The following is an 11136-nucleotide window of genomic DNA, read 5'->3' on the forward strand; positions in this document are numbered from 1 at the left end:
ACACTAATGCGGATGCGCTGTCTCGCCTGCCGCCCGCCTCAGATTGCGCTTGTCTCAGGGGATCAGGGCGTTGTAAGCCGCCAGAGGATAGCCCCCCCTTAGATATCCCGGTTCTCGCTGCTGCCACTGAGGACCCCTTGCCTGAGGGTCCTGTCGGGGTGGGAGGTGCGGACTCCTTGCTGGGGTTGTCTGTTGCGGAATGGGGGCGCCTCCAGATGGAGGACGCATCCCTCCTCGCGTTGCGTCGTCGCGCAGGGGGTTCCGTACGGGGGGTCGCGGGGATTGATTTGTACGGGCTGCTCCAGGGGCTCCTAATGCATTGGGATGGGAGGGCCTGCCGTCACAGGCTTATGGTGCCATCCGCTTTGCGGGGTAAGGCCGTTTGGGCCGCACATGAGCGGCTTTTGCACCTGGGAACCCACAAGACCCTTGCCGTGCTCCAGCTGGATTTCTTCTGGCCGGGTATGGCAAGGGATGTGGATGACCTCCTGGGTGCATGCACTCAGTGCGCCCAACGAAAACCACCAGCGAAAGGCGCCTGCCCACCGCTACAATCTATCACGGTCTCTCGGGTTAACGAACTCGTCGCACTCGATATATTGGGGCCCTTCCCTGCGACCCCTAGGGGTAACAAGTACCTGCTGGTTGGCGTGGAATATTTCACCCGATGGCCTATGTCATGGCCTCTCGCTAACCAGTCAGCAGCAGCCGTTGTCGAGGCCTTTGTCCAGGGCTATGTCCTCGACAAGGGTGCTCCCGAACGGCTGCTGACTGACCAAGGGAAGAACTTCTCTGGCGTCCTTCTGCACGAGGTGTGTGCGCTTCTTGGTACGAAAAAGATTCGCACTTCCCCCTATCACCCACAAACCGATGGCATGGTGGAGCGGCTGCATAGGACGCTCACATCTATGTTGTGTCACCAGGTGTGTGACTCCCAGACCGATTGGGACCTTCACATTCCGGGGGTTTTGGCCGCCTATAGAATGGCTCCTCACGCGGCAATCGGCTTCTCGCCGTTCTTTTTGATGTACGGTCGCGACGTTGACCCACCAATTGCGACTCAGCTCCGCGTCTCGGAAACCAGCAGAAAATCGAAATTGGCCGACCACGTTAAATTTAATATCCTGAGGTTGACCGAGGCGCGGGAGGCAGCGGCCCAAAACTCTTCCTCTCGGCAGAAGGCCAACGAGAGGTTGCGATCGCGCCAATCACGCACACATGCGTGGAAGCCAGGCGATCAAGCCTGGCTGCACTGCCCTCAGGTGCCGTTGGCGACCTTGGCAAAATTGTTGCGGCCTTGGAGGGGCCCTGTGGTTATTGTAAAGGTTATGCGGCCGCAGTGCGTTCGTATCCAGTGGGGGAAATGCCGCTGGTACGTACACCCCTCGCGTCTGAAGCCGTTTGTGGCGCCGCGCGTCCCTCCACCACATTACGTGGGCCGAGCATGTGATGTGTCCGCTGACTCCCGGACGGCGTCTTCGTCACCTGCCCTTGATGCTTCACTAACTGTTCCACCTTCAGGCGCCTCAAGAATGACGGCTTCCAGCGCGCCTGCGCCACCCGGTGGGGACGGAGTTTGCCCTTCCGGGGTGACGGAAGATGGTGCACCTGCACAGCCGGTGCCCACTGCCGGGCCGACCGGACCCTCCCCCTACGATGGACCCGCAAAACGGACTCGCGCCAAAACGCGCCGTTTGTTGTAATAATGGTTCTTGTTACTCTTGTTGTTCACTGTTAAGTTTTCTTGCTGCGTTGATGGGGGGGGGGGGGGGTACAATGTATATGTGTATATAGTGTAATTTTGTATAGGTGGGTTGGGTTATTTATTGGGGTGTTCGTTCTTATGAGGCACGCACGGGCGGGGGTTTGTTGTGTTTATTGTTCGAGTATTGTTGCAGCCGGGACGGCTGCGGGTTACACGGGAGGGGGTGATGTAGGGGTGCTATGGGGAATAAACACATGGCATGGGAAGGTGTGGTTCACCCACACCTTGGTGGCTACAACAACGTCCGCTAAGGCTCCAGTGGGTATAAAGTGCGGGGAGCCAGGGAGCTCGGGGCAGAGTGTGGGGCCGAGGCTGAAGCAACCAGTGAAGAAAGAAGGCCAGCTAGGTGAGACCCTGGAACTCCTGTGACCGCTGCCCTTTTCAGGGCCGGCACAGCAAGCCAGTGGTGCGGCCCCAGAGCCCCAGAGTCAGAGTCCTTCTGAGGGCCGGTCTGGTCGGCGGGGTGCCGAGATCTGTGCCTAACCAGGGCCGGATCTGATAGCCTCCCTTAGAGCCCTACCAGGAGGAACTGGGAGCCTAGAGCTTAGGCTAGAGAGCCTGGGGGGTGTTCCTGAGTTATACGGGTGGAGGGGCCGCTACCCCTTCTAGTGTGACCCTTGTTAAGGTTTAAATAAATAGTGCTGCTTCTATTCTGCCGTCTCCGTGTCCTGGAACCCACTACATATATATGGCTTCTGGTTCATGTATATATGGCTTCTGGGTCATGTATATATGGCTTCTGGATCATGTATATATGGGTTCTGGTTCAAGTATATATGGCTTCTGTTTCATGTATATATGGCTTCTGTTTCATGTATATATGGCTTCTGGTTCATGTGTATATTGCTTCTGGTTCATGTATATATGGCTTCTGATTCATGTATATATGGCTTCTGCTTCATGTATATGTGGCTTCTGGTTCATGTATATGTGGCTTCTGGATCATGTATATATGGCTTCTGGTTCATGTATATATGGCTTCTGGTTCATGCATATATGGCTTCTGGTTCATGCATATATGGCTTCTGGTTCATGTATATATGGCTTCTGGTTCATGTATATATGGCTTCTGGTTCATATATATATGGCTTCTGGTTCATGTATATATGGCTTCTGGTTCATGTGTATATGGCTTCTGGTTCATGTATATATGGCTTCTGGTTCATGTATATATGGCTTTTGGTTCATGTATATATGCCTTCTGGCTCATGTATATATGGCTTCTGGTTCCTGTATATATGGCTTCTGGTTCATGTATATATGGCTGCTGGTTCATGTATATATGGCTTCTGGGTCATGTATATATGGCTTCTGGATCATGTATATATGGCTTCTGGTTCATGTATATATGGCTTCTGGTTCATGTATATATGGCTTCTGGTTCATGCATATATGGCTTCTGGGTAATGTATATATGGCTTCTGGATCATGTATATATGGGTTCTGGTTCATGTATATATGGCTTCTGTTTCATGTATATATGGCTTCTGGTTCATGTGTATATTGCTTCTGGTTCATGTATATATTGCTTCTGGTTCATGTATATATGGCTTCTGGTTCATGTGTATATGGCTTCTGGTTCATGTATATATGGCTTCTGGTTCATGTATATATGGCTTTTGCTTCATGTATATATGCCTTCTGGTTCATGTATATATGGCTTCTGGTTCCTGTATATATGGCTTCTGGTTCATGTATATATGGCTGCTGGTTCATGTATATATGGCTTCTGGATCATGTATATATGGCTTCTGGTTCATGTATATATGGCTTCTGGTTCATGTATATATGGCTTCTGGTTCATGTATATATTGCTTCTGGATCATGTATATATGGCTTCTGGATCATGTATATGGCTTCTGGGTCATGTATATATGGCTTCTGGTTCATGTATATATAGCTTCCGGATCATGCATATATGGCTTTTGATTCATGTATATATGGCTTCTGGTCCATGTATATATGGCTTCTGGTTCATGTATATATGGCTTCTGGTTCATGTATATATGGCTTCTGGGTCATGTATATATGGCTTCTGGATCATGTATATATGGGTTCTGGTTCATGTATATATGGCTTCTGTTTCATGTATATATGGCTTCTGGTTCATGTGTATATTGCTTCTGGTTCATGTATATATGGCTTCTGGTTCATGTATATATGGCTTCTGATTCATGTATATATGGCTTCTGGTTGATGTATATATGGCTTCTGGTTCATGTATATATGGCTTCTGGTTCATGTATATATGGCTTCTGGTTCATGTATATATGGCTTCTGGTTCCTGTATATATGGCTTCTGGTTCATGTATATATGGCTGCTGGTTCATGTATATATGGCTTCTGGATCATGTATATATGGCTTCTGGATCATGTATATATGGCTTCTGGTTCATGTATATATGGCTTCTGGTTCATGTATATATGGCTTCTGGTTCATGTATATATGGCTGCTGGTTCATGTATATATGGCTTCTGGATCATGTATATATGGCTTCTGGATCATGCATATATGGCTTCTGGTTCATGTATATATGGCTTCTGGTTCATGTATATATGGCTTCTGGTTCATGTATATATGGCTTCTGGATCATGTATATATGGCTTCTGGTTCATGTATATATGGCTTCTGGTTCATGTATATATGGCTTCTGGTTCATGTATATATAGCTTCCGGATCATGTATATATGGCTTTTGATTCATGTATATATGGCTTCTGGTCCATGTATATATGGCTTCTGGTTCATGTATATATGGCTTCTGGTTCATGTATATATGGCTTCTGGTTGATGTATATATGGCTTCTGGTTCATGTATATATGGCTTCTGGTTCATGTATATATGGCTGCTGGTTCATGTATATATGGCTTCTGGATCATGTATATATGGCTTCTGGTTCATGTATATATGGCTTCTGGTTCATGTATATATGGCTTCTGGTTCATGTATATATATTGCTTCTGGATCATGTATATATGGCTTCTGGATCATGTATATGGCTTCTGGGTCATGTATATATGGCTTCTGGTTCATGTATATATGGCTTCCGGATCATGTATATATGGCTTTTGATTCATGTATATATGGCTTCTGGTCCATGTATATATGGCTTCTGGTTCATGTATATATGGCTTCTGGTTCATGTATATATGGCTTCTGGATCATGTATATATGGCTTCTGGGTCATGTATATATGGCTTCTGGATCATGTATATATGGGTTTTGGTTCATGTATATATGGCTTCTGTTTCATGTATATATGGCTTCTGGTTCATGTATATATGGCTTCTGGGTCATGTATATATGGCTTCTGGATCATGTATATATGGGTTCTGGTTCATGTATATATGGCTTCTGGCTCATGTGTATATTGCTTCTGGTTCATGTATATATGGCTTCTGGTTCATGTATATATGGCTTCTGGTTCATGTATATATGGCTTCTGGGTCATGTATATATAGCTTCTGGTTCATGTATATATGGCTTCTGGTTCATGCATATATGGCTTCTGGTTCATGCATATATGGCTTCTGGGTAATATATATGACTTCTGGATCATGTATATATGGGTTCTGGTTCATGTATATATGGCTTCTGTTTCATGTATATATGGCTTCTGATTCATGTGTATATTGCTTCTGGTTCATGTATATATTGCTTCTGGTTCATGTATATATTGCTTCTGGTTCATGTATATATGGCTTCTGGTTCATGTATATATGGCTTCTGGTTCATGTGTATATGGCTTCTGGTTCATGTATATATGGCTTCTGGTTCATGTATATATGGCTTTTGCTTCATGTATATATGCCTTCTGGTTCATGTATATATGCCTTCTGGTTCCTGTATATATGGCTTCTGGTTCATGTATATATGGCTGCTGGTTCATGTATATATGGCTTCTGGATCATGTATATATGGCTTCTGGATCATGTATATATGGCTTCTGGATCATGTATATGGCTTCTGGGTCATGTATATATGGCTTCTGGTTCATGTATATATAGCTTCCGGATCATGTATATATGGCTTTTGATTCATGTATATATGGCTTCTGGTCCATGTATATATGGCTTCTGGTTCATGTATATATGGCTTCTGGTTCATGTATATATGGCTTCTGGTTCATGTATATATGGCTTCTGGGTCATGTATATATGGCTTTTGGATCATGTATATATGGGTTCTGGTTCATGTATATATGGCTTCTGTTTCATGTATATATGGCTTCTGGTTCATGTGTATATTGCTTCTGGTTCATGTATATATGGCTTCTGGTTCATGTATATATGGCTTCTTATTCATGTATATATGGCTTCTGATTCATGTATATATGGCTTCTGGGTCATGTATATATGGCTTCTGGATCATGTATATATGGGTTCTGGTTCATGTATATATGGCTTCTGGTTCATGTGTATATTGCTTCTGGTTCATGTATATATGGCTTCTGGTTCATGTCTATATGGCTGCTGGTTCATGTATATATGGCTTCTGGATCATGTATATATGGCTTCTGGTTCATGTATATATGGCTTCTGGTTCATGTATATATGGCTTCTGGTTCATGTATATATTGCTTCTGGATCATGTATATATGGGTTCTGGTTCATGTATATATGGCTTCTGGATCATGTATATATGGCTTCTGGTTCATGTATATATGGCTTCTGGTTCATGTATATATGGCTTCTGGTTCATGTATATATTGCTTCTGGATCATGTATATATGGGTTCTGGTTCATGTATATATGGCTTCTGTTTCATGTATATATGGCTTCTGGTTCATGTGTATATTGCTTCTGGTTCATGTATATATGGCTTCTGGTTCATGTATATATGGTTTCTGGTTCATGTATATATGGCTTCTGGGTCATGTATATATGGGTTCTGGTTCATGTATATATGGCTTCTGGTTCATGTGTATATTGCTTCTGGTTCATGTATATATGGCTTCTGGTTCATGTATATATGGCTTCTGATTCATGTATATATGGCTTCTGATTCATGTATATATGGCTTCTGGGTCATGTATATATGGCTTCTGGATCATGTATATATGGCTTCTGGTTCATGTATATATGGCTTCTGGTTCATGTGTATATTGCTTCTGGTTCATGTATATATGGCTTCTGGTTCATGTATATATGGCTTCTGGTTCATGTATATATGGCTTTTGGGTCATGTATATATGGCTTCTGGATCATGTATATATGGGTTCTGGTTCATGTATATATGGCTTCTGTTTCATGTATATATGGCTTCTGGTTCATGTGTATATTGCTTCTGGTTCATGTATATATGGCTTCTGGTTCATGTATATATGGCTTCTTGTTCATGTATATATGGCTTCTGATTCATGTATATATGGCTTCTGTTTCATGTATATATGGCTTCTGGTTCATGTGTATATTGCTTCTGGTTCATGTATATATGGCTTCTGGTTCATGTATATATGGCTTCTTATTCATGTATATATGGCTTCTGATTCATGTATATATGGCTTCTGGGTCATGTATATATGGCTTCTGGATCATGTATATATGGGTTCTGGTTCATGTATATATGGCTTCTGGTTCATGTGTATATTGCTTCTGGTTCATGTATATATGGCTTCTGGTTCATGTATATATGGCTTCTGGTTCATGTATATATGGCTTCTGGGTCATGTATATATAGCTTCTGGTTCATGTATATATGGCTTCTGGTTCATGCATATATGGCTTCTGGTTCATGCATATATGGCTTCTGGGTAATGTATATATGGCTTCTGGTTCATGTATATATGGCTTCTGGATCATGTATATATGGGTTCTGGTTCATGTATATATGGCTTCTGGTTCATGTGTATATTGCTTCTGGTTCATGTATATATGGCTTCTGGTTCATGTCTATATGGCTGCTGGTTCATGTATATATGGCTTCTGGATCATGTATATATGGCTTCTGGTTCATGTATATATGGCTTCTGGTTCATGTATATATGGCTTCTGGTTCATGTATATATTGCTTCTGGATCATGTATATATGGGTTCTGGTTCATGTATATATGGCTTCTGGATCATGTATATATGGCTTCTGGTTCATGTATATATGGCTTCTGGTTCATGTATATATGGCTTCTGGTTCATGTATATATTGCTTCTGGATCATGTATATATGGGTTCTGGTTCATGTATATATGGCTTCTGTTTCATGTATATATGGCTTCCGGTTCATGTGTATATTGCTTCTGGTTCATGTATATATGGCTTCTGGTTCATGTATATATGGTTTCTGGTTCATGTATATATGGCTTCTGGGTCATGTATATATGGGTTCTGGTTCATGTATATATGGCTTCTGGTTCATGTGTATATTGCTTCTGGTTCATGTATATATGGCTTCTGGTTCATGTATATATGGCTTCTGATTCATGTATATATGGCTTCTGATTCATGTATATATGGCTTCTGGGTCATGTATATATGGCTTCTGGATCATGTATATATGGCTTCTGGTTCATGTATATATGGCTTCTGGTTCATGTGTATATTGCTTCTGGTTCATGTATATATGGCTTCTGGTTCATGTATATATGGCTTCTGGTTCATGTATATATGGCTTTTGGGTCATGTATATATGGCTTCTGGATCATGTATATATGGGTTCTGGTTCATGTATATATGGCTTCTGTTTCATGTATATATGGCTTCTGGTTCATGTGTATATTGCTTCTGGTTCATGTATATATGGCTTCTGGTTCATGTATATATGGCTTCTTGTTCATGTATATATGGCTTCTGATTCATGTATATATGGCTTCTGTTTCATGTATATATGGCTTCTGGTTCATGTGTATATTGCTTCTGGTTCATGTATATATGGCTTCTGGTTCATGTATATATGGCTTCTTATTCATGTATATATGGCTTCTGATTCATGTATATATGGCTTCTGGGTCATGTATATATGGCTTCTGGATCATGTATATATGGGTTCTGGTTCATGTATATATGGCTTCTGGTTCATGTGTATATTGCTTCTGGTTCATGTATATATGGCTTCTGGTTCATGTATATATGGCTTCTGGTTCATGTATATATGGCTTCTGGGTCATGTATATATAGCTTCTGGTTCATGTATATATGGCTTCTGGTTCATGCATATATGGCTTCTGGTTCATGCATATATGGCTTCTGGGTAATGTATATATGGCTTCTGGTTCATGTATATATATTGCTTCTGGATCATGTATATATGGCTTCTGTTTCATGTATATATGGCTTCTGGTTCATGTGTATATTGCTTCTGGTTCATGTATATATTGCTTCTGGTTCATGTATATATTGCTTCTGGTTCATGTATATATTGCTTCTGGTTCATGTATATATGGCTTCTGGTTCATGTATATATGGCTTCTGGTTCATGTATATATGGCTTTTGCTTCATGTATATATGCCTTCTGGTTCATGTATATATGCCTTCTGGTTCCTGTATATATGGCTTCTGGTTCATGTCTATATGGCTGCTGGTTCATGTATATATGGCTTCTGGATCATGTATATATGGCTTCTGGTTCATGTATATATGGCTTCTGGTTCATGTATATATGGCTTCTGGTTCATGTATATATTGCTTCTGGATCATGTATATATGGGTTCTGGTTCATGTATATATGGCTTCTGTTTCATGTATATATGGCTTCCGGTTCATGTATATATGGGTTCTGGTTCATGTATATATGGCTTCTGTTTCATGTATATATGGCTTCTGGTTCATGTGTATATTGCTTCTGGTTCATGTATATATGGCTTCTGGTTCATGTATATATGGCTTCTTATTCATGTATATATGGCTTCTGATTCATGTATATATGGCTTCTGGGTCATGTATATATGGCTTCTGGATCATGTATATATGGGTTCTGGTTCATGTATATATGGCTTCTGGTTCATGTGTATATTGCTTCTGGTTCATGTATATATGGCTTCTGGTTCATGTATATATGGCTTCTGGTTCATGTATATATGGCTTCTGGGTCATGTATATATAGCTTCTGGTTCATGTATATATGGGTTCTGGTTCATGTATATATGGCTTCTGTTTCATGTATATATGGCTTCTGGTTCATGTGTATATTGCTTCTGGTTCATGTATATATTGCTTCTGGTTCATGTATATATTGATCCGGTTCATGTATATATTGCTTCTGGTTCATGTATATATGGCTTCTGGTTCATGTGTATATGGCTTCTGGTTCATGTATATATGGCTTCTGGTTCATGTATATATGGCTTTTGCTTCATGTATATATGCCTTCTGGTTCATGTATATATGCCTTCTGGTTCCTGTATATATGGCTTCTGGTTCATGTCTATATGGCTGCTGGTTCATGTATATATGGCTTCTGGATCATGTATATATGGCTTCTGGTTCATGTATATATGGCTTCTGGTTCATGTATATATGGCTTCTGGTTCATGTATATATTGCTTCTGGATCATGTATATATGGGTTCTGGTTCATGTATATATGGCTTCTGTTTCATGTATATATGGCTTCCGGTTCATGTGTATATTGCTTCTGGTTCATGTATATATGGCTTCTGGTTCATGTATATATGGCTTCTGGTTCATGTATATTTGGCTTCTGGGTCATGTATATATGGGTTCTGGTTCATGTATATATGGCTTCTGGTTCATGTGTATATTGCTTCTGGTTCATGTATATATGGCTTCTGGTTCATGTATATATGGCTTCTTATTCATGTATATATGGCTTCTGATTCATGTATATATGGCTTCTGGGTCATGTATATATGGCTTCTGGATCATGTATATATGGCTTCTGGTTCATGTATATATGGCTTCTGGTTCATGTGTATATTGCTTCTGGTTCATGTATATATGGCTTCTGGTTCATGTATATATGGCTTCTTATTCATGTATATATGGCTTCTGATTCATGTATATATGGCTTCTGGGTCATGTATATATGGCTTCTGGATCATGTATATATGGCTTCTGGTTCATGTATATATGGCTTCTGGTTCATGTATATATGGCTTCTGGTTCATGGATATATGGCTTCTGGTTCATGTATATATGGCTTCTGGTTCATGTATATATGGCTTTTGCTTCATGTAAATATGCCTTCTGGTTCATGTATATATGCCTTCTGGTTCCTGTATATATGGCTTCTGGTTCATGTATATATGGCTGCTGGTTCATGTATATATGGCTTCTGGATCATGTATATATGGCTTCTGGTTCATGTATATATGGCTTCTGGTTCATGTATATATTGCTTCTGGATCATGTATATATGGCTTCTGGATCATGTATTTGGCTTCTGGGTCATGTATATATGGCTTCTGGGTCATGTATAT

The sequence above is a fragment of the Petromyzon marinus genome, unplaced genomic scaffold (genome assembly GCF_048934315.1).
Source record: "Petromyzon marinus isolate PM22_M1 ecotype Great Lakes invasive population unplaced genomic scaffold, UKy_Petmar_22M1.pri1.0 PM_G_Scaffold_37, whole genome shotgun sequence".
Taxonomy (NCBI): Eukaryota; Metazoa; Chordata; class Hyperoartia; order Petromyzontiformes; family Petromyzontidae; genus Petromyzon; species Petromyzon marinus.